The sequence below is a fragment of the Ovis canadensis genome, chromosome X, assembly GCF_042477335.2.
Source record: "Ovis canadensis isolate MfBH-ARS-UI-01 breed Bighorn chromosome X, ARS-UI_OviCan_v2, whole genome shotgun sequence".
NCBI classification, from domain to species: Eukaryota; Metazoa; Chordata; class Mammalia; order Artiodactyla; family Bovidae; genus Ovis; species Ovis canadensis.
In genome coordinates, this window is record NC_091727.1 from 106,637,169 (window position 1) to 106,661,293 (window position 24,125).

Consider the following 24,125-nt stretch of genomic DNA (forward strand, 5'->3'; position numbering starts at 1 on the left):
GAAAAACCATAGCCTTGACTGCTACTGCTGCTACTGCTAAGTCACTTCAGTCATGTCCGACTCTGTGTGACCCCATAGACAGCAGCCCACCAGCCTCCTCCGTCCCTGGGATTCTCCAGGCAAGAACACTGGAGTGGGTTGCCATTGCCTTCTCCGATAGCCTTGACTAGATGGACCTTTGTTGGCAAAGTAATGTCTCTGCTTTTGAATATGCTATCTAGGTTGGTCATAACTTTCCTTCCAAGGAGTAAGTGTCTTTTAATTTCATGGCTGTAATCACCATCTGCAGTGATTTTGGAGCCCCAGAATATAAAGTCTGCCACTGTTTCCCCATCTATTTGCCATGAAGTGGTGGGACCGGATGCCATGATCTTAGTTTTCTGAATGTGGAGCTTTAAGCCAACTTTTTCACTTTCCTCTTTCACATTTTCAAGAGGCTTTTTAGTTCCTCTTCATTTTCTGCCATAAGGGTGGTGTCATCTGCATATCTGAGGTTATTGATATTTCTCCCGGCAATCTTGATTCCAGCTTGTGCTTCTTTCAGCCCAGCGTTTCTCATGATATACTCTGCAAAGAAGTTAAATAAGCAGGGTGACAATATACAGCCTTGACGTACTCCTTTTCCTATTTGGAACCAGTCTGTTGTTCCATGTCCAGTTCCAACTGTTGCTTCCTGACAACAGGTTTCTCAAGAGGCAGGTTAGGTCGTCTGGTGTTCCCATCTCTTTCAGAATTTTCCACAGTTTATTGTGATCCACACAGTCAAAGGCTTTGGCATAGTCAAGAAAGCAGAAATAGATGTTTTTCTGGAACTGTCTTGCTTTTTCCATGATCCAGTGGATGTGGACAATTTGATCTCTGGTTCCTCTGCCTTTTTTAAAACCAGCTTGAACATCTGGAAGTTCACAGTTCACGTATTGCTGAAGCCTGGCTTGGAGAATTTTGAGCATTACTTTACTAGCGTGTGAGATGAGTGCAATTGTGTGGTAGTTTGAGCATTCTTTTGCATTGCCTATCTTTGGGATTGGAATGAAAACTGACCATTTCCAGTCCTGTGGCCACTGCTGAGTTTTCCAAATTTGCTGGCATATTGAGTGCAGCACTTTCACAGCGTCATCTTTCAGGATTTGAAAGAGCTCAACTGGAATTCCATCACCTCCATTAGCTTTGTTCGTAGTGATGCTTCCTAAGGCCCACTTGACTTCATATTCCAGGATGTCTGCCTCTAGGTGAGTGTGAGTGATCACACTATCATGATTATCTTGGTCGTGAAGATCTTTTTTGTACAGTTCTTCTGTGTATTCTTGCCACCTCTTCTTAATATCTTCTGCTTCTGTTAGGTCCGTACCATTTATTTCCTTTATCGAGCCCATCTTTGCATGAAATGCTTCCTCGGTATCTCTAACTTTCTTGAAGAGATCTCTAGTCTTTCCCATTCTGTTTTTTTCCTCTATTTCTTTGCATTGATCGCTGAAGAAGGCTTTCTTATCTCTTCTTGCTATTCTTTGGAACTCTGCATTCAGATGCTTATATCTTTCCTTTTCTCCTTTGCTTTTCGCCTCTCTTCTTTTCACAGCTGTTTGTAAGGCCTCCCCAGACAGCCATTTTGCTTTTTTGCATTTCTTTTCCATGGGGATGGTCTTGATCCCTGTCTCCTGTTCAATGTCCCAAACCTCCATCCATAGTTCATCAGGCACTCTATCTATCAGACCTAGTCCCTTAAATCTATTTCTCACTTCCACTGTATAATCATAAGGGATTTGATTTAGGTCATACCTGAATGATCTAGTGGTTTTCCCTACTTTCTTCAATTTAAGTCTGAATTTGGAAATAAGGAGTTCATTAACTCAGCCACAGTCTGCTCCTGGTCTTGTTTTTGCTGACTGTAAAGAGCTTCTCCATCTTTGGCTGCAAAGAATATAATCAATCTGATTTCGGTGTTGACCATCTGGTGATGTCCATATGTAGAGTCTTCTCTTGTGTTGTTGGAAGAGGGTGTTTGCTATGACCAGTGTATTCTCTTGACAAAACTGGATTAGCCTTTGCCCTGCTTCATTCCATATTCCAAGGCCAAATTTGCCTGTTACTCCAGGTATGTCTTGACTTCCTACTTTTGCATTCCAGTCCCCTATAATGAAAAGGACATCTTTTTTTGGTGTTAGTTCTAAAAGGTCTTGTTGGTCTTCATAGAACTGTTCAACTTCAGCTTCTTCAGTGTTACTGGTTGGGGCATAGACTTGGATTACTGTGATATTGAATGGTTTGCCTTGGAAACGAACAGAGATCATTCTGTTATTTTTGAGATTGCATCCAAGTACTGCATTTCAGACTTTTCTGTTGACCATGATGGCTACTCCATTTCTTCTAAGGGATTCGTGCCCACAGTAGTAGATATAATGGTCATCTGAGCTAAATTCACCCATTCCAGTCCATTTTAGTTCCCTGATTCCTAAAATGTCGACATTCACTCTTGCCATCTGTTTGACCACTTCCAATTTGCCTTGATTCATGGACCTGGCATTCCAGGTTCCTATGCAATATTGCTCTTTACAGCATCAGACCTTGCTTCTATCACCAGTCACATCCACAACTGCATATTGTTTTTGCTTTGGCTCCATCCCTTCATTCTTTCTGGAGTTATTTCTCCAGTGATCTCCAGTAACATATTGGGTACCTACTGACCTGCAGGGTTCCTCTTTCAGTATCCTATCATTTTGCCTTTTGATACTGTTCATGGGGTTCTCAAGGCAAGAATACTGAAGTGGTTTGCCATTCCCTTCTCAAGTGGACCACATTTTGTCAGACGTCTCCACCATGACCCACCCGTCCTGGGTGGCCCCACATGGCATGGCTTAGTTTCATTGAGTTAAACAGGCTGTGGTCCGTGTGATCAGATTGGCTAGTTTTCTGTGAGTATGGTTTCAGTGTGTCTGCCCTCTTATGACCTCTTGCAACACCTACCGTCTTACTTGGGTTCCTCTTACCTTGGACATGGGGTATCTCTTCACGGCTGCTCCAGCAAAGTGCAGCTGCTGCTCCTTACCTTGGACGAGGGGTATCTCCTTATGGCCACCCCTCTTGACCTTGGATGTGGAGTAGCTCCTCTCGACCCTCCTATGCCTGCGCATCCACCCGTGATAGTTGTAGAGCAATAGATTTCTGGGTGAGAACTGAAGAGGCAAGCTATACTCCACCTATGTAATTTGTAGGACTCAGTGCAAAATGAAAACATGGGGTCCCTTGTTCCTGAATTATTCAGAATTTCAAAATAGTGACAACAGAATATGAAGCCAAACATGAACTCTTCTAAGCATGGGACCCTGTGTGATAAAATAGATTATATGCCCATCAAGATGACTTTACTCCTGGGCAGCAGGAATAGTCATAACAAAAATTCAGAAGATAAAATAGAAAGGTCCAAAGCAGAAAAGCAAAATCATCTAAAATTCCACCTGGAATGAACCCTTATTATTTTGGTGTATATATCCCAAGGATGTTTCTGTATACATATATAGATATATATTCATATTGTTTTTTAAAATATAAATTTATTTTTATTGGAGGCTAATTACTTTATAATATTGTAGTGGTTTTGCCATATATTAACATGAATCTGCCATAAGTGTACATGTGTTCCCTATCCTGAGCCCCCCTCACACCTCCCTCCCCATCCCATCCCTCTGGGTCATCCCAGTGCACCAGCCCCAAGCACCCTGTCTCATGCATCAAACCTGGACTGACGATTCCTAGAGGAAAACATAGGCAAAACACTCTCCGACATAAATCACAGCAGGATCCTCTATGACCCACCTCCCAGAGTATTGGAAATAAAAGCAAAAATAAACGAATGGGACCTAATTAAACTTAAAAGCTTTTGCATACAGTTTTTTAAAACTTTATTTTGTATTGGGTTGTAACTGATTAACAATGTTCTAATAGACGGTGAACAGCAATGGTACTCAGCCATATATATACATATATATATATACATGTATCCATTCTCCACAAAACTCCTCTCCCATCAAGTCTGCCACATGACATTGAGCAGAGTTCCTTGTGCTCTACAGTAGGTCTTTGTTGGTTATCCATTTTATTTTTTTTAAGTATAAATTTATTTATTTTAATTGGAGGCTAATGACTTTACAGTATTGTATTGGTTTTGCCATACATCAACATGAATCCACCACGGGTGTACACGTGTTCCCCGTCCTGAACCCCCCTCCCACCTCCCTCCCCGTACCATCCCTCTGGGTCATCCCAGTGCACCAGCCCCAAGCATCCTGTATCATGCATCTGTTATCCATTTTAAATATAGCAGTGTGTACATGTCCATCCCAAACTCCCTAACTATCCCTTTCCCCCAACCTCCCCCTGCCCTACTGCCCTGGTAACCATAGTTTGTCCTCCAAGTTTGTGAGTCTCTGTTTATAAGTAATTTCATTTGTATCTTTTTTTTTAGGTTTCACATATAAGGGATGTTATACGATATTTCTCCTTCTCTGTCTGAGTTACTTCACTCAGTATGACAATCCCTAGGTCCATCCATGTTGCTGCAAATGGCATTGTCTCATTCTTTTTAATGGCTGAGTAGTATTCCATCGTATATATGTACTACATCTTTATCCATTCCTCTGTTGATAGACATTTAGGTTGCTTCCATGTCTTGGCTATTGTAAACAGTGTAAACAATTTTTTATGGAAATTGTATGTTAAAAAAGAGATAAGGCCCCAAATGGAGTCACTTGTGCTAAGCCCATATCACAAATGGAGACTTAATATGAAACTTAATTACAGTTCCAACCTCTCCCAGGAATGTAATCTTAACCAGTTAGTCTGGAATTTCCTGGTCAGCACTAAGGAGGTAATTTGCCTGATAGGCCCCTGCTGTTCCCCAGAGGAAGGTGACCTTGCCTTAAACAATCAGCTCTTTGCTAGAATAACTTCCTTGTTCTGCCTCCTCCTACCTGTAAAAGTCTTCCATTTTGTACAGCTCCTCAGAGCTCTTTCCTGTTTGGTATATGGGATGTTGCCTGATTCATGAATTGTTGAATAAAGCTAACAAGAGGTTTAAAATATACCCAGCTGAATTTTGTTATTTAACATACTGGTGGCAGAAGTGAAACTGAAGGAGACTTCTGATGGCTTTCGGGTCAAGGAGAAACAAAGGTGTGATGCCCTGCAAACTCTTTGAATTCTCTGTCTTTTTTACCATTTCCTAGGGTTGTGGGTAAGTTCCTGTTGGTTCAGAGTTCCGCTCTCTTTGCCTTGAAAGCTTGATCTAATTGGCTTTCTGCAGTTCCACGTTAGGACCTTCTTGTAGTTAGACCACAGTTTCCTATTTGATTGAAAAACCTTAGCCCTTAGTTCAGTCTCCAGATTCCACTTTGAGAACTGCTGGCGATTCTGTCAGTAGTTCCCCATTTGTTTCGAATCTCAGTCTTCAGTCTCCACTTCTTGAGTCTACTGGTTCAGTCCTTTCTCCAATCCCAGGTTCCACATTGGAAACTGGTGGTAGTGTGTACCAGGTCTTCTCCTGGCAGGCCACAGTAACATCTCTTGGTTACTGCTGGTGTGTTAAGGTGCACATATTTGTCTTGTTTTGTGTAGATAAGGGCTATTGCTAATGAGAATCTTGGAAGCCAAAAGTTGAAAAATTGGTGGGCTCTTAAAATCTGATGGAGCACTTGCTACCTAACTCTTAAGACTCTTGTGTTAGGATAAGTTGATCATGGCTAAGTCAGTTAGGATAAGTTGATTACTATTCTCAAAATTTCCATGCATTGAGGTGTGCTGTAAAGCACCACGTAATTCACAATACAGCAGCACAACCCTCTTATGTATTACAGTAGTCCCTCATATCTGCAGTTTCACATTCCATAGTTTCTGTTACCCCTAGTTAACTGTCATCTGAAAATATTAAATGGAAAATTCTAGAATTAAATCTTAAGTTTTAAATTGCAAACCATTCTGAGTAATGTGATGAAACCTCAAGCCCTCCAGCTACATCCACCCTGGAATTCCCAACCAGTGACTTTGTCTGCTCCTGACATCCATCCATCAGTATCATCATGGCTCGATGATCCAGGATCACCCAAAGCAGATGGTCCTCCTGGCATATCATCAGAAAGGCAGTAGTAGCCTAATGCTATGTCACAATGCCTGCATCATTCACCTCACTTCATCTCGTCACATAGGCATTTTATCATCTCATATTATCTCAAGAAGGGTGAGTATAATACCATAGAATATATTGTGACAGAGACTACATTCACATAATTTTCACTGTACTATATCGTTATAATTGTTCTATTTTATTATTATTATTATAAATCTCTTACTGCACCTAATTTATAGATTAAACTTTATAGTATGTTCGGTTCAGTTGCTCAGTCGTGTCTGACTCTTTGTGACCCCATGGACTGCAGCACGCCAGGCTTCCCTGTCCATCACCAACTCCTGGAGTTTATTCAAACTCATGTCCATTAAGTCAGTGATGCCATCCAACCATCTCATCCTCTGTCATCCCCTTCTCCTCCCGCCTTCAATCTTTCCCAGCATCAGGGTCTTTTCCAGTGAATCAGTTCTTTGCATCAGGTGGCCAAAGTACTGGAGTTTCAGCTTTAGCATCAGTCCTTCCAATGAATATTCAGGACTGATTTCCTTTAGGATGGACTGGTTGGATCTCCTTGCAGTCCAAGGGACTCTCAAGAGTCTTCTCCAACAACACAGTTCAAAAACATCAATTCTTTGGCACTCAGCATTCTTTATAGTCCAGCTCTCACATGTATGGACATGACTACTGGAAAAACCATAGCCTTGACAAATGGACCTTTGTTGGCAAAGTAATGTCTCTACTTTTTAATATGCTGTCTAGGTTGGTCATAACTTTGCTTCCAAGGAGTAAGTGTCTTTTAATATCATGGCTGCAGTCACCATCCGCAGTGATTTTGGAGCCCAGAAAAATAAAGTCAGCCACTGTTTCCACTGTTTCCCCATCTATTTGCCATGAAGTGATGGGACCGGATGCCGTGATCTTCGTTTTCTGAATGTTGAGCTTTAAGCCAACTTTTCCACTCTCCTCTTTCACTTCATCAACAGGCTTTTTAGTTCCTCTCACTTTCTGCCATAAAGGTGGTGGTCATCTGCATATCTGAGGTTATTGATATTTCTCCCTGCAGTCTTGATCCCAGCTTGTGCTTCTTCCAGCCCAGCGTTTCTCATGATATACTCTGCATATAAGTTAAATAAACAGGGTGACAATATACAGCCTTGACGTACTCCTTTTCCTATTTGGAACCAGTCTGTTGTTCCATGTCCAGTTCTAACTGTTGCTTCCTGACCTGCATACCGGTTTCTCAAGAGGCAGGTCAGGTCATCTGGTATTCCCGTCTCTTGAAGAATTTTCCAGTTTGTGGTGATCCTCACAGTCAAAGGTTTTGGCATAGTCAATAAAGCAGAAATAGATGTTTTTCTGGAACTCTTGCTTTTTCAATGATCCAGCGGATGTGGACAGTTTGATCTCTGGTTCCTCTGCCTTTTCTAAAACTAGCTTGAACATCTGGAAGTTCATAGTTCACGTATTGCTGAAGCCTGGCTTGGAGAATTTTGAGCATTACTTTACTAGCATGTGAGATGAGTGCAATTGTGCAGTAGTTTGAGCATTCTTTGGCATTGCCTTTCTTTGGGATTGGAATGAAAACTGATCTTTTCCAGTCCTGTGGCCACTGCTGAGTTTTCCAAATTTGCTGGCATATTGAGTGCAGCACTTTCATAGCATCATCTTTCAGGATTTGAAAGAGCTCAACTGGAATTCCATCACCTCCACTAGCTTTGTTCGTAGTGATGCTTCCTAAGGCCCAGTTGACTTCACATTCCAGGATGTCTGCCTCTAGGTGAGTGTAGTGATCACACCATTGTGATTATCTTGGTCACGAAGATCCTTTTTGTACAGTTCTGTGTATTCTTGCCACCTCTTCTTAATATCTTCTGCTTCTGTTAGTTCCATACCATTTCTGTCCTTTATTGAGCCCATCTTTGCATGAAATGTTCCCTTGGTATCTCTAAATTTCTTGAAGAGATCTCTAGTCTTTCCCATTCTGTTTTTTTCCTCTATTTCTTTGCATTGATCGCTGAGGAAGGCTTTCTTATCTCTCCTTGATATTTTTTGGAACTCTGCATTCAAATGGGTAGATCTTTCCTTTTCTCCTTTGCTTTTTTCAGTTCTCTTCTTTTCTCAGCTATTTGTAAGACCTCCTCAGACAGCCATTTTGCTTCTTGGCATTTCTTTTCCATGGGGATGGTCTTGATCCCTGTCTCCTGTACAATGTCACGAACCTCCGTCCATAGTTCATCAGGCACTCTATCTATCAGATCTAGTCCCTTAAATCTATTTCTCACTTCCACTGTATAATCATAAGGGATTTGATTTAGATCATACCTGAATGGTCTAGTGGTTTTCCCCACTTTCTTCAATTAAAGTCTGAATTTGGCAATAAGGAGTTCATGATCTGAGCCACAGTGAGCTCCTGGTCTTGTTTTTGCTGACTGTATAGAGCGTCTCCATCTTTGGCTGCAAATAATGTAATCAATCTGATTTCGGTGTTGACCATCTGGTGATGTCCATGTGTAGAGTCTTCTCTTGTGTTGTTGGAAGAGGGTGTTTGCTGTGACCAGTGCGTTCTCTTGGCTGATGTCATTTAAGTTGCCTCTTAATTTCTTGAGAAATTGAAAGCAACTATCCTTATCTTACAGATCTTTGCAAAACCAGAAATGTGACTGCAGAAAAAATGCAGAGCTCACCTATCCTTTTTACCTTGTTATCCCAAAACCTCCTCTATTTATCTCATGAAGCTTGTACATATTGTAAAAATTCTGGTCTTTAAAGAACAAAAGTCCTTTTTGGAGGAACTTGCATTATTTCTCTGTCTTTGATATCTAATTGTTTTGCCTAGTCTTTCTCTGGCAACTCTTATGTAGACCATCCTCAATTCCTGAGATCAAAATGAAAAAGTAGGGGGGAAGGCTTTAAAAAGTTTTTTTTTTATTATATCAGTGTATAGCCAATTAACAATGTTGTGATAGTTTCAGGTGTACAGCAAAGGGATTCAACCATACATACACATGTATCCATTCTCCCCCAAATGGGGGGAAGCCTTTTAAAAATACAAACTGCTATAAAAGCTCTCTTGCCCAATGGATTAAAGACCTAAATGTAAGACTGGGCAGTATAAAACTCTTAGAGGAAAACATAGGCAAAGCATTCTTTGACATAAGTCACAGCAAGATCTTTTTTGACTCACCTTCAAGAGTAATGAAAATACAAAGAAACAAATAAAAAAAACAAATGGGACTTAATTAAACTTAAAGGCTTCTGCAGAGCAAATAAGCCATAAACAGGATGATAAGACAACCGTCAAAGTGGGAGAAAATATTTGCAAATGAAGCAACCAACAAGGGATTAATCTCCAAAATATATAAACAACCCATGCAGATCAATATCAAAAGAGCAACTCAATAAAAAAATGGGTGGAAGACCTAAATAGACCTTTCTCCAAAGAAGACATATAGATGACCAAGAGGCACATGAAAAGATGCTCAGTATCACTAATTATTAGAGAAATGCAAGTCAAAACTATGAAGTATCACCTCACAGTGGTCAGAATGGCCATCATCAAACAATCTAAATAAATGCTGGAGAGGGTGTGGAGGAAAGGGAACCCTCCCACACTGTTGGAATGTAAATTGATACAGCCACTGTAGAGAACAGTATGGATATTCCTTAAAAAATTAAAAATAGAACTACCAAGTGACCCAGAAGTTCTACTACTGGGCATATACCCTAAGAAAACCATAATTCAAAAAGACATATGTAACCCAATGTTCATTTACACTATTTACAACAGCCAGGAAATGGGCGCAATCTAAATGTCCATTAACAGATGAATGGATAAGGGAGATGTGGTACATATGTACAATGGAATATTAATTACTCAGCCATGAAAAGGAACAAAATTGGGTCATTTGTAGAGATGTGGATGGGCCTAGAGTCTGTCTTACAGAGTGAAGTAAGTCAGAAAAAAATATCGTATATTGACACATACATACGGAATCTAGAAAAATGGTATAGATGAGCGTCTTCTCAGGGCAGGAATAGAGATGCAGATGTAGAGAATGGGCATGTGGACACAGTGCGGGAAGAGGAGAGTGGGGCGATTTGGGAGATTAGGCTTGATATATGTACACTTCCATGTGTGAAATAGCTAGCTAGTAGGAAGCTGCTGTATAGCACATGGAACTCAACTAGGTGCCCTGTGATGACCTAGAGGGGTGGGATGAGGGGTGGGAGGAAGGCCCAAAAGGGAGGGGATGTATGTATACATATAGCTGATTCACCTTGTTGTACAGCAGAAACTAACAAAACATTGTATATCAATTATACTCCAATAAAAAAAGAACTGGGAAAGTTAGAGGTTACTTGTTAAGGACAAATACAAATCTAAAGTGTTTTCTCCACAAATATTAGTAGAAAAGGCTTTAGCCATAGACATTGGAGCAGGTATACTTATTTCAACTGTTCTTTTTCAAGCTAGTGAGTTTTACATTGTCTTACCTGCCTCATGGTTAAAATTTTAGAACAAGAACTATAAAATCTTAACTATAGTTTGGGTCAGCGTTTTTTTGTGTGTGTTTCTGTATATGTTGTAGATGTGTTGTATTTTTTTTTTTTTAACCTCCAGATGGTTTTGTCAAAATTAATTTGTAAAAACAGACTGGAGTTCTGTATAATTGGCTTAAAGAAAAAGAATGCCTATGTGAATTTAGTATTTATACAATTCTCAAAAAATATAACAGAAACTAACCCAAATGCTTTTCAGGTTCATGTGATCTAGGAAAATATTTGGTATTAAATCTAATTCAAATCTGTTAGTTTAATTAAAATAGACATGTCTTTAGTGTTATCAACAGTGAATATAATGCATACATACAACTTTTATTCTATCTAGGTTTATTAGTCAAATAAGTTTATGTTATCTCTGTTATAAAACTTGTCAGCAAGAAATATAACCTGGTATGATGAAGTAAGCTAAGCACAATTGTTGAAAACAAGTGATTTAAATAGATGTGAGGTTAGAGTTTTTAGGTGAAGTTTTTAGCAATAATTATGTTTCACAATATGTCTCCTTAAGCAGTTTCCACAATCTTTTTGGTAACCTGAAATCTTAAAGTTTTGCTTAGTTAAATTAAGTGATGGATAGTCATTAAATATCTAGATAATTTCCAAATAAGATGAAATACAAAAACACTAACTACTAAATGTAATGTTATTTACTTTCGGTTTCATTTTATAGAGGAACAAAAAGATTTGGGTTTATTAGTAAACACGTTTTGTGCCACATTGAAAAAAATCACGATGAAAAAGCATATGTTTCTAGAAAATTAAAATGTTTATAAATTTTCCACAAAATGCTAATGTATAAAATAGTTCACAATTGTTTATTTATTTTCACTAGTAATTAAGGTTTTTAAGGGTTAACAATTATATATGTAATTAAAACTACTAGAAATAATAAGGGAAATGTTTCCATGCAAGGAAAGTAGGGTGTATGTTTTCAGTAAAAGAAGGTATGAGGAATAGAAACGCATTTTTGTTGAGGGGAAGGAAAGTATTAATAGCTTTGTCCTGAGGCTGGTTATTTCAGAATAGGAAAGAGGAAAAATATATGACAAAATCTGAATGTAAAAAAGACAGTTGTAAAATGTTTATGGGAAAGGAATCTTGGGAAAATAATTTTATGCATGGTTAAGCTGGCTAAGATTAAAATGAATTTATTTGAGTGAAAAATGGATTTTAATATCAAAAGTAGCTGGTACAATATTAGAGTTTGATTTTCTCTCTACTTTAAAAGGGCCAAGCTTTTGTACACTAACTATTGGTCTGCTCTTGTAAGAGATTATAAACGGTTTTATCTTTTAAGTAATTTGCTTAGAAGACAAAGGTTTTGTGTCTTATCAAAATAATTTCCTGTGTTTCACATTGTCTTTATCAAGTCTTAGATTACTTAAGAAAATTGAGTCTTCTCTATTAAAGAGCTAAGGTATTCTGTTTTTTTTTTTTCCAAATTTTTTACAATTATTTAACTTTCTGTATTTGCCTGTGAAGTCTTTGTCACTATGGCTAAACAGATAATTGTTGTTTCAGTGACCTATGATCCTATTTGACAAAATGTTTGTGAAGCCTTTTGATATTTTTGACAATTCTCTCCCCAACCCCCTGCCAAAAAAATCAAATCAACATGAAGTCTTTTTGACCTGGAAGTAACTTTGAGATTTTTCCAGAAGGTCTCTGGAAAGTCACAGAAAAATGACTCTCTTTAGAAAAAGAGAGATGTTTAACTTAGGTATATTTGATATGCTAGATTACATGGGAAGAACTGTCAAATAAGTTGTACTAAACCTTCTTTATGTTGTATTTGTATAAATATATCAATAACCTCAGATGTGCAGATGGCACCACCCTTATGGCAGAAAGTGAAGAGGAACTAAAAAGCCTCTTGATGAAAGTGAAAGAGGAGAGTGAAAAAGTTGGCTTAAAGCTCAACATTCAGAAAACAAAGATCATGGTATCCGGTCCCATCACTTCATGGGAAATAGATGGAGAAACAGTGGCAACAGTGTCAGACTTTATTTTTTTGGGCTCCCAAATCACTGCAGATGGTGACTGCAGACATGAAATTAAAAGACGCTTACTCCTTGGAAGAAAAGTTATGACCAACCTAGATAGCATATTCAAAAGCGGAGACATTACTTTGCCAACTATGGTCCATCTAGTCAAGGCTATGGTTTTTCCAGTGGTCATGTATGGATGTGAGAGTTGGACTGTGAAGAAGGCCGAGCGCTGAAGAATTGATGCTTTTGAACTGTGGTGTTAGAGAAGACTCTTGAGAGTCCCTTGGACTGCAAGGAGATCCAACCAGTCCATTCTGAAGGAGATCAGCCCTGGGATTTCTTTGGAAGGAATGATGCTAAAGCTGAAACTCCAGTACTTTGGCCGCCTCATGCGAAGAGTTAACTCATTGGAAAACTCTGATGCTGGGAGGGATTGGGGGTAGGAGGAGAAGGGGACAACAGAGGATGAGATGGCTGGATGGCATCACGGACTTGATGAATGTGAATCTGAGTGAACTCTGGGAGTTGGTGATGGACAGGGAGGCGTGGCGTGCTGCAATTCACGGGGTCGCAAAGAGTCGGACACGACTGAGCGACTGAACTGAACTGAACTGATAGATGTTCCAGAAATTGGATGAAATTCCTGGGAATTTGAAGTGTCCTGGTATGTTTTCAGTAGTAATTCCAGTTATTACCAAAATAACCAAAATTTCTCATCAATTCCATTGTAATTAACTCTCATCAGATCTTTAACAACAAGCATTTTTAAAAAATATAAACTTATTTATTTTAATTGGAGGTTAATTTACAATATTGTATTGGTATTGCCATATATCAACATGAATCTGCCACGGGTATACACGTAAGTCTTTATACAGTTACTGGGCTTCCCAGGTGGCTTGGTGGTAAAAAAAAAAAATCTGCCTGCTAATACAGGAGACACAGCAGATGCGGATATCCCTGGGTCAGGAAGATCCCCTGGAGGAGGAAATGGCAACCTGCTCCAGTATTCTTGCCTGGAAAATCCCATGGGCAGAAGAGCCTGGTGGGCTACAATCCATGGGGTCTCAGAGTTGGACATGATGGAGCACACATGTACATTGTTTTACTCTGATGCTTTTGCAAAATTGTTCTGCAAAGTACTTTCATCTTCAAGAGATTCACGGAAAGAACAGGTTTCTGATAACTTTAAGATCATAAAACTGAACTGGGTAAGAGTTTCCAGAACTAATGGAAAAACTGGATTCAAGCAGAACAAGTATTAATTACATGGGTCTGAATGAATTGAGGAGGATGATTATAATTTTTAATGACTTTGATCGAAACATTGCTGGTTCTTTAATGTTTTGTTTTTCCAGATATAAGAAAAGCTTTTCTCTTAAGCTAGCTGTGACATGGAGCAATTTGGTTAAGTATCCCTTTGTAAGCAAAGAGGCAGCATGTACTTTTTCTCCCTGCTTGATCCCTCCATAATTGAGAAACTCTTAGGTATTCTTTTTATGGCAATATCGTTAGTTATTTGCCTAAGTTCAATAAGGATCCGTTTGTTCTCCTTGTAACAGAACACAGAAACATTGGCTGTATTACCAAGGCTTTGATGGGAACGATGGATTTGAGAGAGATGTGCATAGACTCAGATATGACCAGATAGTTTTAAGGTATTAAGGTTGACTTTTAAAGCCTCTTGGAAAACTGACCTAGTACCTTGCTTACTGGATTCCTGGTAACCTTATCAGGTGAGTAAGGAAGGTTACTTCCTGGCAGGCTCATAAAGCTAGATGTTTTGAGAATCTCAAGAAGAGAGGAATTCACACAAGCTCTAGGCAAAATGTAGGCTAGACTTCCTGTTCTCAGAGGCTTTTAAAAGTTTAAGCTGAGATTTCTTATGCAAAGTTCCAGCAAATGTATCTTAAAAAGAATTTAAACTTAAGTTTAAGACTGAACTTAAAAGTAATACCCAGTCACTGTTCTTGCTGCACTTGTATAAATAGCAAGCCCAACTTTAATACAAACAAATTAGTTTTACTGTGATAATCTTGGTTAAAATAATGGGGGTGATTGTAGAGAGAAAAATTATGTTTGCACCTTTGTAAATACTAGATTTTAGTCTGTTAACTGTCTTTGATCTTTGAAGTTTTGTTATATACCTGTAAACTGGACTGGATCCTCAGTTCTTTTAGTTTCCTCAAATATCTGGCTATAACTCTGAACTAATGTTTCCAGTTTTCTCCCACCCTTCTGATTTGGAATCCACAAGAATAAAGCTGCTCTTAAGTTTTCTTTCAAGGGACTATACCAGGTCTTCCTCATTTATCCAGATGGCAACCGAACTTCAGGAACTTAAACCTTGAGTACACATCTCACCGCTAAAGAATGCTCCGCCTGACAGCTTGTCCTGTGTAGACACTGGAGGGCTTCCCTGGTTGCTCAGATAGTAAAGAACCCACCTGCCAATGCAGGAGACATAATAGACCTGGGTTTGATCCCTGGGTTGGGAAGATCCCCTGGAGGAGGGCATGGCAACCCCACTCCAGTATTCTTGCTTGGAGAATTCCCATGGACAGAGGAGCCTGACAGGCTACAGTCCATGGAGTCGCAAAGAGTCAGACATGACTAAGCACAGCATAGCACAGACAGTGGAAATCAGACACCTCCAAATCAGGGGAAGAAAAGTAGCTAACATTGATGTAGACTGCTAAGATGCCAGATCAAAATTTCATACTTGAGCCAAACATGAAACCCTCTCCCCTTCTCTTTCTTTCCTTTACTCTGGCATTGACCTGGAAAGTTAATGCCATCATCCTTATCTTCCAGGCCATTACTAATAGAGTTTACCTTTCAGACTGCTGGATTTGTCATCATAATTGCCTTTCTATGATGCTAGAGACATTACTTTGCCAGCAAAGGTCTGTATAGTCAAAGCTATGGTTTTTCCAATAATCATGTATGGATATGAGAGTTGGCCCATAAAGAAGGCTGCGCATCAAAGATTTGATGCTTTTAAACTATGGTGTTGGAGAAGACTCTTGAGAGTCCCTGCAAGGAGATCAAACCAGTTAATCCTAAAGGAAATCAGTCCTGAATATTCACTGGGAGGACTGATGCTGAAGCTCCAATACTTTGGCCACCTGATGCAAAGAGCTGACTCATTAGAAAAGACCCTGATGCTGAGAAAGATTGAAGGCAGGAGGAGGAGGGGGCGCCAGAAGATTGAGATGGTTGGATGGAATCACTGACTTAGTGGGCATGAATTTGAGCAAGCTCTGGGAGATAGTGAAGGACAGACAAGCCTGGTGGTCTGCAGTCCATGAGAGCGCAGAGTCAGACACGACTGAGGGACTGAACAACAACATGATGCTAGAGACCCCTTGGTCCTCCCTGTGACCAATTTCTATTTTTGACTGATTTCCCTGTCTTAGGAATCACTTAGAGTTTGACTTTTATGTCCAGAACATCCTGTGCCTTGTTTTACTTTTTTTCAGTTATAATGTATTTGCCCAATTATATACCAATATCTATGTAAATCGTAGTACATTTGCACCCCCACACTTATGATTATCTATATCACATCTCCCCGAGTCACGAAAAGGTCTCACCAGCAGCATCGATCTTTGCAAGGAATTTAGAGCAACTTTTTATTCTGGGTTAGGAGGTTTAGTTTCCAGTTGTCCTGAAAACCTAACTGACCCCTGGCTTGAGTGGATACATGCGACAATCCATTAACAGTGCCACCTTGGCGGGAATGGCTTTGTTCCCTGACAGAATTTATCTTTGTGATGTTTGTCATTCTCCTTGGGCCAATGCATGCCCAGATGGCTGGTGCATAACTCTGCAATCAATGCCTATTAGGTTAGCTAACTGTGCTCCTAACTGTCCACAGTCAAACTGAGACACCTCATTAAGATGTTCATGATTCAGGACTCACTTCCCCTGGCAAGTCCCTACTTGCCTGGTTAGGAGTGAAGACAAGTGAGGCTATGATCAGGAATCTCAAACTCCTGAATACTACAGAATCTACTGCAAAAGCCATAGCCATTCAATAGACATCTTTAGACTCTCTAAGTTTGCCCTTGATAAAAAGATGACCCTTGATTATCTTTTAGCTGATCAAGGAGTTGTTTGTGCTGTGACCAGAACCACTTGCTGCACCTGGATTAACACTTCTGAAGTTGAAACTCAGCTGTATAAGATCACTGAATAAGCCACTGGTTTGAGAAAGTAACTTCTTCAACAGGTTCTTTCCTTGATGTGTTTGATTTTGATTGGTTTGGGTCTTGGAAACCATGACTCTGAAGTGCGCTCCAGACTTTGGGAATCGTCCTGCTTATCATAGTCACAGTAGTCCCCCTGGTGTGCTGTGTTCTCAGAATCGTAAAAATGCATGGTGGTGGCTGCTCACCACCAAGCAAATGTTCTAAGACTAGAATGTCAGAAAAGAATGAAGGGAATGACCAGCTAAAAATTGTGAAGCAGAAGTCATGACCTGTGAATGCAGCAAAGAAAGTCATGACCTGTGAATACCACACAGAAGATCAGCAAAAAACTGTGGGAACTTCAGAGTGATAGCTGGAAGTGACACTAATGCCTTAAATTTTGATCACATCTTCTAGTTAAGCTGAGGGTCTGATCAGAAGGGGGAATTGTTAAAAAACAAGAGGCTCTGACTGGAGTCACTCATACTAAAGCCCACATCACCGAACTGAGACCTAATACCCAACCTAATTGCAGTTTCATCCTCTCCTAGAAATGTAATTTCCAGTCTGTCTGCAATTGTTTGGTCAGCAGTAGTGAAGTAATCCACCTCATAGACCCCTGCAGTCTCCACAAAAAAGGTGACCTTGCCTGAAACAATTCAGTCATCACTAGTAATTTCTTTGTCCCTCCACCTTCTGCTTATTAACAGGCTTCCATTTTGTACAGCTCTTCAGAGCTCCTTTCTATATGTTAGATGGGATGCTGCCCAATTTATGAATTGTTAAATAAAATCATTAAGATCTTTCAAACTTAAATTTTGTTATTTAGCAGGTATATTGTACATTCTTTTTTGTTGCCTTAAAAAAAAACCCTTACTACATTTTAGAGGGTTTTCCATGTTGGTAAATATAAATTAGTTCAGTCCTACTGTATAGAGGTTCCATGTTCTATTTAACCAAATCCTGTTGTTGGGTGTCTAAGGAATCTTGTTTTTCATTATTACATGTGATGCACATTGAATATACAGTTGAGTGGCAATTGAATAAATCAGTGTGAAGCACTTCACAGGGCACTTGGCAAATAATAAACTCTATTTAATATTATTTTTATATTGTCAAATTGCCCTGTATAAAGGTGAGCTAATTTACATTCCTGACAGCAGAGTAAGAGGGCTTAGTTTCCCTAAATTCTTGCCAATTCTTTGCATTTTTGCCTTTTGTATTTCTTTCTCTGTGAATTGCCTTTTCATGCTCTTTGATGGTTCTAATGTTTAATTCCTCATGGTTTAAAAATTTTAATGGGTTTCTGTACTGGAGCTATTAATCCTTGTAATATGAATAAAAAGTTACCTTTTCTTCTAGTTTTGTTGTTTGACATTTGGTTTTGTTTGGTTTAGCCACAGAGATGTTTTAAAGTTTAATACAGTTGAGTCTGTATTTTCCTTTAGAATTTTGGTCTTCACTGTTGTTTTTGGCCATGCCACACAGCTTGTGGGGTCTCAGTTCTCTGACCAGGGATTGAACCCATGCCTCCTGCAGCAGAAGCGCAGAGTCCAAAGCCCTGGGCCACCAGGGAAGCTCCTTGCTGTATTCCTTTGGAAAGTCTTTCCTACCTTAGGTTAGGTCTACCAGATTTCCTCTGAGGCTTCATTCTTTTGGGGTTTGGTGTTCCAAGTTCTACAGTGGAATTCACAACCCTAGAATACTTGAAACATGTGTGGGACAGGGGAATACTTTTATTAACTTTGAATCTACATGTGAAGATATAAGATATATTAAGAATGAGTGTCTTCTACCTTCTACCCATACATAAACTACTTTTGCTTTTTCATATTTTCTGCCTTTTTTTTGGCTTTCTTCTCTCTCTCTTTTTTTTTGGCCGTACCACACAGCTTGTGGGATCTTAGTTTCTCAACCAAGGATTGAACCTGGACCCTCAGCGTGAACATGTGGAGTTCTAATCACTGGACCACCAGGGAATTCCCTGCCTTGCTTTGCTTTCTAAAGAGAGGTTGTCTTTATCAGAGCTGTTCTTTTGGGGATCAAGCCAAAGAGAAATTGAGTTACATATACATTTATTTGGGCTTAATGGGATATAGTTATGTGGTTTGCTAGGACTTCTGAATATAGTTAAGTTATTGCTGGCTGTATTCGGGTAGGAATGACTTGCAGAAGCATTTCTGAAGTGGTAAATCTAAAGCTTATTTAAGATTAGTTATTACTTTAAAAACTCGACATGTAAAATCTTACAGCTCACATATAAAAGAAATGATAGAGATTTTCCTCAGTTTTACAACAACCCAGAAAATTGGCATGATATTAACCAGAGATGGTGAATTGTGAAGCTGAAGAAGACTTCTCCAAACTCTCAGAAACCGATGGCTCAGTGGTAAAGAAACTACCTGCTGATGCAGAAGTGCAGGAGACACAGGTTCGATCCCTGGGTCAGGAAGATCCCCTGGAGGAGGAAATGGCAACCTACTCCAGTATTCTTGCTTGGAAAATCCCATGGACAGGAGCCTGGTGGGCTAGGGTTGATGGGGTCACAAAAAGTCAGACAGTGACTGAGCATGCATGCAAACTCTCAGAAAAAAACAAAATTGTTTTTCTACTCTATAGAAATTGTACTACAAAAGGTGTATTGGATGAAGAGGCAATCAAAAGTTATGCAGCCAGAAAATATAGGTAAAAGGGTAGCATGGAGATGTGTTAATTTAATTAGAGTTAATTAAATGAGAAAATAAATACTTTCAAAATTTTATGATGTTTGTGATGTTCGTCAGTTTTTAAAATGTGTGTTTCTTATGATTTATGGTCTGATTCTAAATAAATGTTTAGGATTGTACCTAATTTTGTACTTAAAGGAAGCCAATTTAACCCAAATGGTATAAGCTTTAGGCCCCACAAAACCTGGATCCGCCATGCTTGTGAGGTAAATATTGATGGTCATTTGGAGTGTCCCTTGTTACATATGATACTGGCTTGCTCAAACTAGCACAGGTAGTTTTAGAGCCAGGATCCAACCCTGAGTCTGACTTCAAAGCTTGTTTTTTTCCACTGTCTAAAACTGTCTTCTTTCAGATGAAAATGTATAATTATCAAGCCAAATAATAATATACTGAGTTCTTAGTATCAGACATTGATAGATATTTCATTTAAACTGTACAGTAATCCTATTATGTAAATATTATCATCCTTATTTTACAGGTGGGAATACTATGATTCAGAGAAGTGGTTTAAATTGTCCAGGCTCACACTAATAAGTGTACAGCTAATAAGTGGTAAAGACAAGATTTGAATTCTAAAGTCTAAAATCTCGACTATGTTATAAACTGCTAGGGGAGAAAACTCAGGAGTCACTACCAAGGAAGACCCACTTGTCAGTTCTTTCCGTCAACCTCCAGATGGGTATAGAAGAGAACAGGTAATGCCTTCTCCAATCCAGATGTGAGTAGAGGGTCAATTCCTTCCCCCGCAGATTTTGGTACAACATCAGGATACCCCACATGCCTCCTCCTGCAAATCCCAGACCGTGTTCTGTCACTCATTGTGTTTGCCCTCTCTCATCTTCTCGACCTCAGCTTCTCAGTTGTGGTGTTCCTGATAGAGCAAGACGTGAACATGCCCCATCCAGGAGCTTTCTGACCTCTTCTTCAGGGCCTTATCACAGTTACTGCTCAGGGCCCAGTGCATTTACTGTAGCAACCCTGCCCTGCCTTCCATCTTTTTTGACTATTTAGTTGATGTCAAAAATGGTTGCCAACACCTGGACTTCCGTGATCCCTTTTTCTTTGAGCCTAGATATATACCTGGATCATGTCACTTCTCACCTCACTTCTCAGCTTGGAAGCAAGCAGCGACGTCTGGGTCATAGCCTTTCCACATTCCAATATGAGATTTCAGTCGGCCCCTCTCAGTAGGGCAGGCTGAAGCTGAAACAAGCACTTTGAGGGCCTGTGAAAAAATGTGAGGCAGGGTGCGCCTTCTCCAAATAAAGCTTATTTGACTCACGCAAGCTGAGGGAAAGCATTTTGCAGGTGTCTTCTCAATTCCACAGACTGAGCCTATACTTCCTTGACTCCTTCCTCCCCACTATCCCTAACTAGCTCATAGTTCATCTTTCTAGTGCAAAGGAGATGTCCTTTCCTCAATCAGCCCAGGTCTGTGATCCTTGCCTGCAGGGCACAAAATACTTGAGGACGTTGTCTGTATTGATGATTTGGTGCTACAGACTCCAATTTTTGAATTGGATCTTAAATCTCACCAGCTGACAGACTCCACTTGGCAAAAAGCTGTGCTGATCTTTGCCCCTGTGTCTTTATGACATAACACAGATCTCAAGTTCTCAAACCAGGCCTTGGTAGCGGGGGACACCACATGGTAGAACAGTAAGCCAGGCAGCATGCCAATCTCCAAAAGTTCAAGAGGAAGGGCACATGAGAAAGGTTGGCCCAGGCAAAAACTAAACTTGGTTTGTTTGCTCTTTGAGGGGTCCTCCCACAAGGGCAGCTTTATTTTGAGATACAGCATAGTTGAACCCCAAGCACAAATCTTCCTGACTGACAGACCCTGGTATTTTGTACAAGCCTTCCCCTCCTTCTTTAACTCTGTGCTCTGCTTCTGATCTCAGGCACCAACTCAGCGAGGTGTTTTGCAATCTTCGAATAGTCCTTCAACCAGCTGCTGTAGTGTCTACAGAATCCCCTCAGTGTTTAAAAATGTTGGGCCCTGGCCATTCCAGTCACTTTTCCACAGTCTGTGTCCAGCCTCTGATGTGATTTTATATGTCCAAAGCATTTTATTGAGGTCTGGCAGGACTGGCATTTGTCAAGGGACAGTTTTAGGCTGTCTCCCAGGTGATTCAGTAATAGTAATATAAGGAGCCATTGTTCCTTCCCTCCAAAGCTCTGCCAAATGTAATTATGCCATCTAAACAAATAAGCACCTCCAGGCAATTTATGTCACCAATTGCTTTTTCCATCAAACTCCTCAAGGTGTCTGGGGCTCCAGAGATGTGTGGGGCAGCCTTTCAAATAGGTAAAACTCTGTGGGACAGATGAAGCTGGCTTTACTTTGCCCCAGTCAGATGTAGGAATTCAACAATAGCGCTTTTCAAACACCACTAGAAATGATTGGTCCTCTGCCATGCAGTGGAGAAGGCAATGGCACCCCACTCTAGTACTCTTGCCTGGAAAATCCCATGGATGGAGGAGCCTGGTGGGCTGCAGTCCACGGGGTCGCGAAGAGTTGGACATGACTGAGCGAATTCCCTTTCACTTTTCGCTTTCATGCATTGGAGAAAGAAATGGCAACCCACTCCAGTGTTCTTGCCTGGAGAATCCCAGGGATAGGGGAGCCTGGTGGGCTGCCATCTATGGGGTCGCACAGAGTCGGACACGACTGAAGTGACTTAGCAGCTGCCATGCAGTCTAGAGGTTAATCTGGACACAGAACTCACTCTTTCAAGCAGAGAAGGCTAATAAAGCATCTTATCCCCATCTATGTCCTGAGTCTGCCCTCTCCTATCATGAGCTTTTGTTCTTCTCCTTTAAATAATCATTATTCAGCTAAATAGTAGTTCTCAACCTTGACTGCCTATTATAATCCATGGAGTTTCTTCTAGAACATCTATCCCTGGACCCCACCCACCCCTAGAGATGGTAACATTTTCAAAACACCTACTCTCTACTAGGTCCTGTGCCCTGCCATAGAAGCAGAGGCAATTCAGTCATGATCCTTGCCTCCATGTAGCACATAGTTGAGGGACAGAGACAGATAAATTAAAAAGTACAATTCAGCGAGAAATCAGTGTAACTCCATGTTCTTTTCTTTATCTTGTTTCGCATAGAACTGTGCCAGTACACCTAAGGTGAACATGGATTTTTTAAAAAACAAGTCCTAGTATAACAGGAGATGAGGGCTTTCTTGAGTTCTTGGGTGACATAAACTGAGAATTTAAAAAAATACTAAAATGTACACAAATGCCCATAGAAATTTTATTTGTAATAGCCAAAAACTGGAAGCAGTGCAACTGTCCTTCAGTGGCCGAATGGTTGCACATACTGTCACATCCATACTTTGGAATACTACTTAGCAAGAAAAAGTAATGAACTATGAATACATATGACAACCTGGATGAATCACCAAATTACAGTGAGTAAGAACGTCTGATCCCAAAAGGTTACATCCTGTGTGATTCCATTTATACAACATTTTTGAAGGGACAAAATTATAGAGATGGACAAACGTTTAGTGGTTGCTAGAGGTTAGAGAATTGGAGAGGGAGGCATGAAGTATCCTTGCGGTAATGAAAATACTCTTTATCTTCATTGTAGTGGTGGTTATGGAAGGCTATACATGTCATAAAATTATATAGAGCTAAACACTCATCCGTACACACACTCAGACATGAATACATGTATAACTGGTGAAATCTGAATAAGCACTGTGAATTATATCAATGTCAGTTTCCAGTTTTGATGTTGCATTATAGTTATATAAGATGCTAACATCGGGGATACTGAAGAAACAGTGCATGGGACTTCCCTGTACATTTCTTGCAACCTTCTTTGAAGGTACAATGATTAAAAAAAATAATACAAGAAATTATTAACCAGAAATCAAAAGGATTAAAAATGTTAGCCACATTTATAAATGCAAAACTATTAAATGGCTAAAATAGGAGAAGCTGGGACTTACTCTTTGATGTTATAAGGAAGACAAACAGTCCTCAGGGAATGTGAAATTTAAAAAGCATAAGTTTTATTGTTTTGTAATAATTAAAAAATGTTTCTTCAGGAAAATTTAGATCATGTAGCTCAAAAAAGGTCATTAGTAATCCTATCATTCTGACATAGTCATTTTCTTTCACCATTTAGGGTATATATCTTTTTAATCTTTTTTCTATGCATAAAATTTAAAAAATTTCACAATCAGCAGTGAATAGATATTTCCTGTCTTTAAAGAGTCTTGTATTAATATAACTTTAATTTATATGCAATTTTCTATCATGTGGATGCAGAATGAATTATTTGCCCAGTCCTCTATTTTGGATAGATTGCTTTCAGGTTTTTGGTATTTCATTATGCTTGCATCTTTGTGTATATCTCTGATTATTTCTTTAGAAAAGATTCTTAGGAGCAAAATTCCTGGGTCAAGGATTATATACAATTTTAAAGCTTTTGCTATGTTTGGCTAAATTGCTAGCCAGAAAGGTTGTATGAATGTTTTGCCTCTGCTTTTTCCTGAGCATATGCTTCATTGCTA

General features: G+C 39.6%; 1 long non-coding RNA gene across 2 annotated transcripts in view; it reads left to right on the plus strand.

The window, feature by feature from the left end:
- The window catches only part of LOC138931170 (uncharacterized), an 854,662-nt gene that overhangs the window by 10,858 nt on the left and 819,679 nt on the right, over nucleotides 1-24,125 (plus strand). The window contains exon 3 of one of the 2 annotated variants that reach the window (XR_011446431.1): nucleotides 16,770-18,220. The exons of the other annotated variant lie outside the window; for it this stretch is intronic. This is a non-coding gene — a long non-coding RNA (uncharacterized lncRNA). Of the gene's footprint in view, nucleotides 1-16,769; nucleotides 18,221-24,125 lie in introns of those variants that run through there. 2 annotated transcript variants of the gene reach the window in all.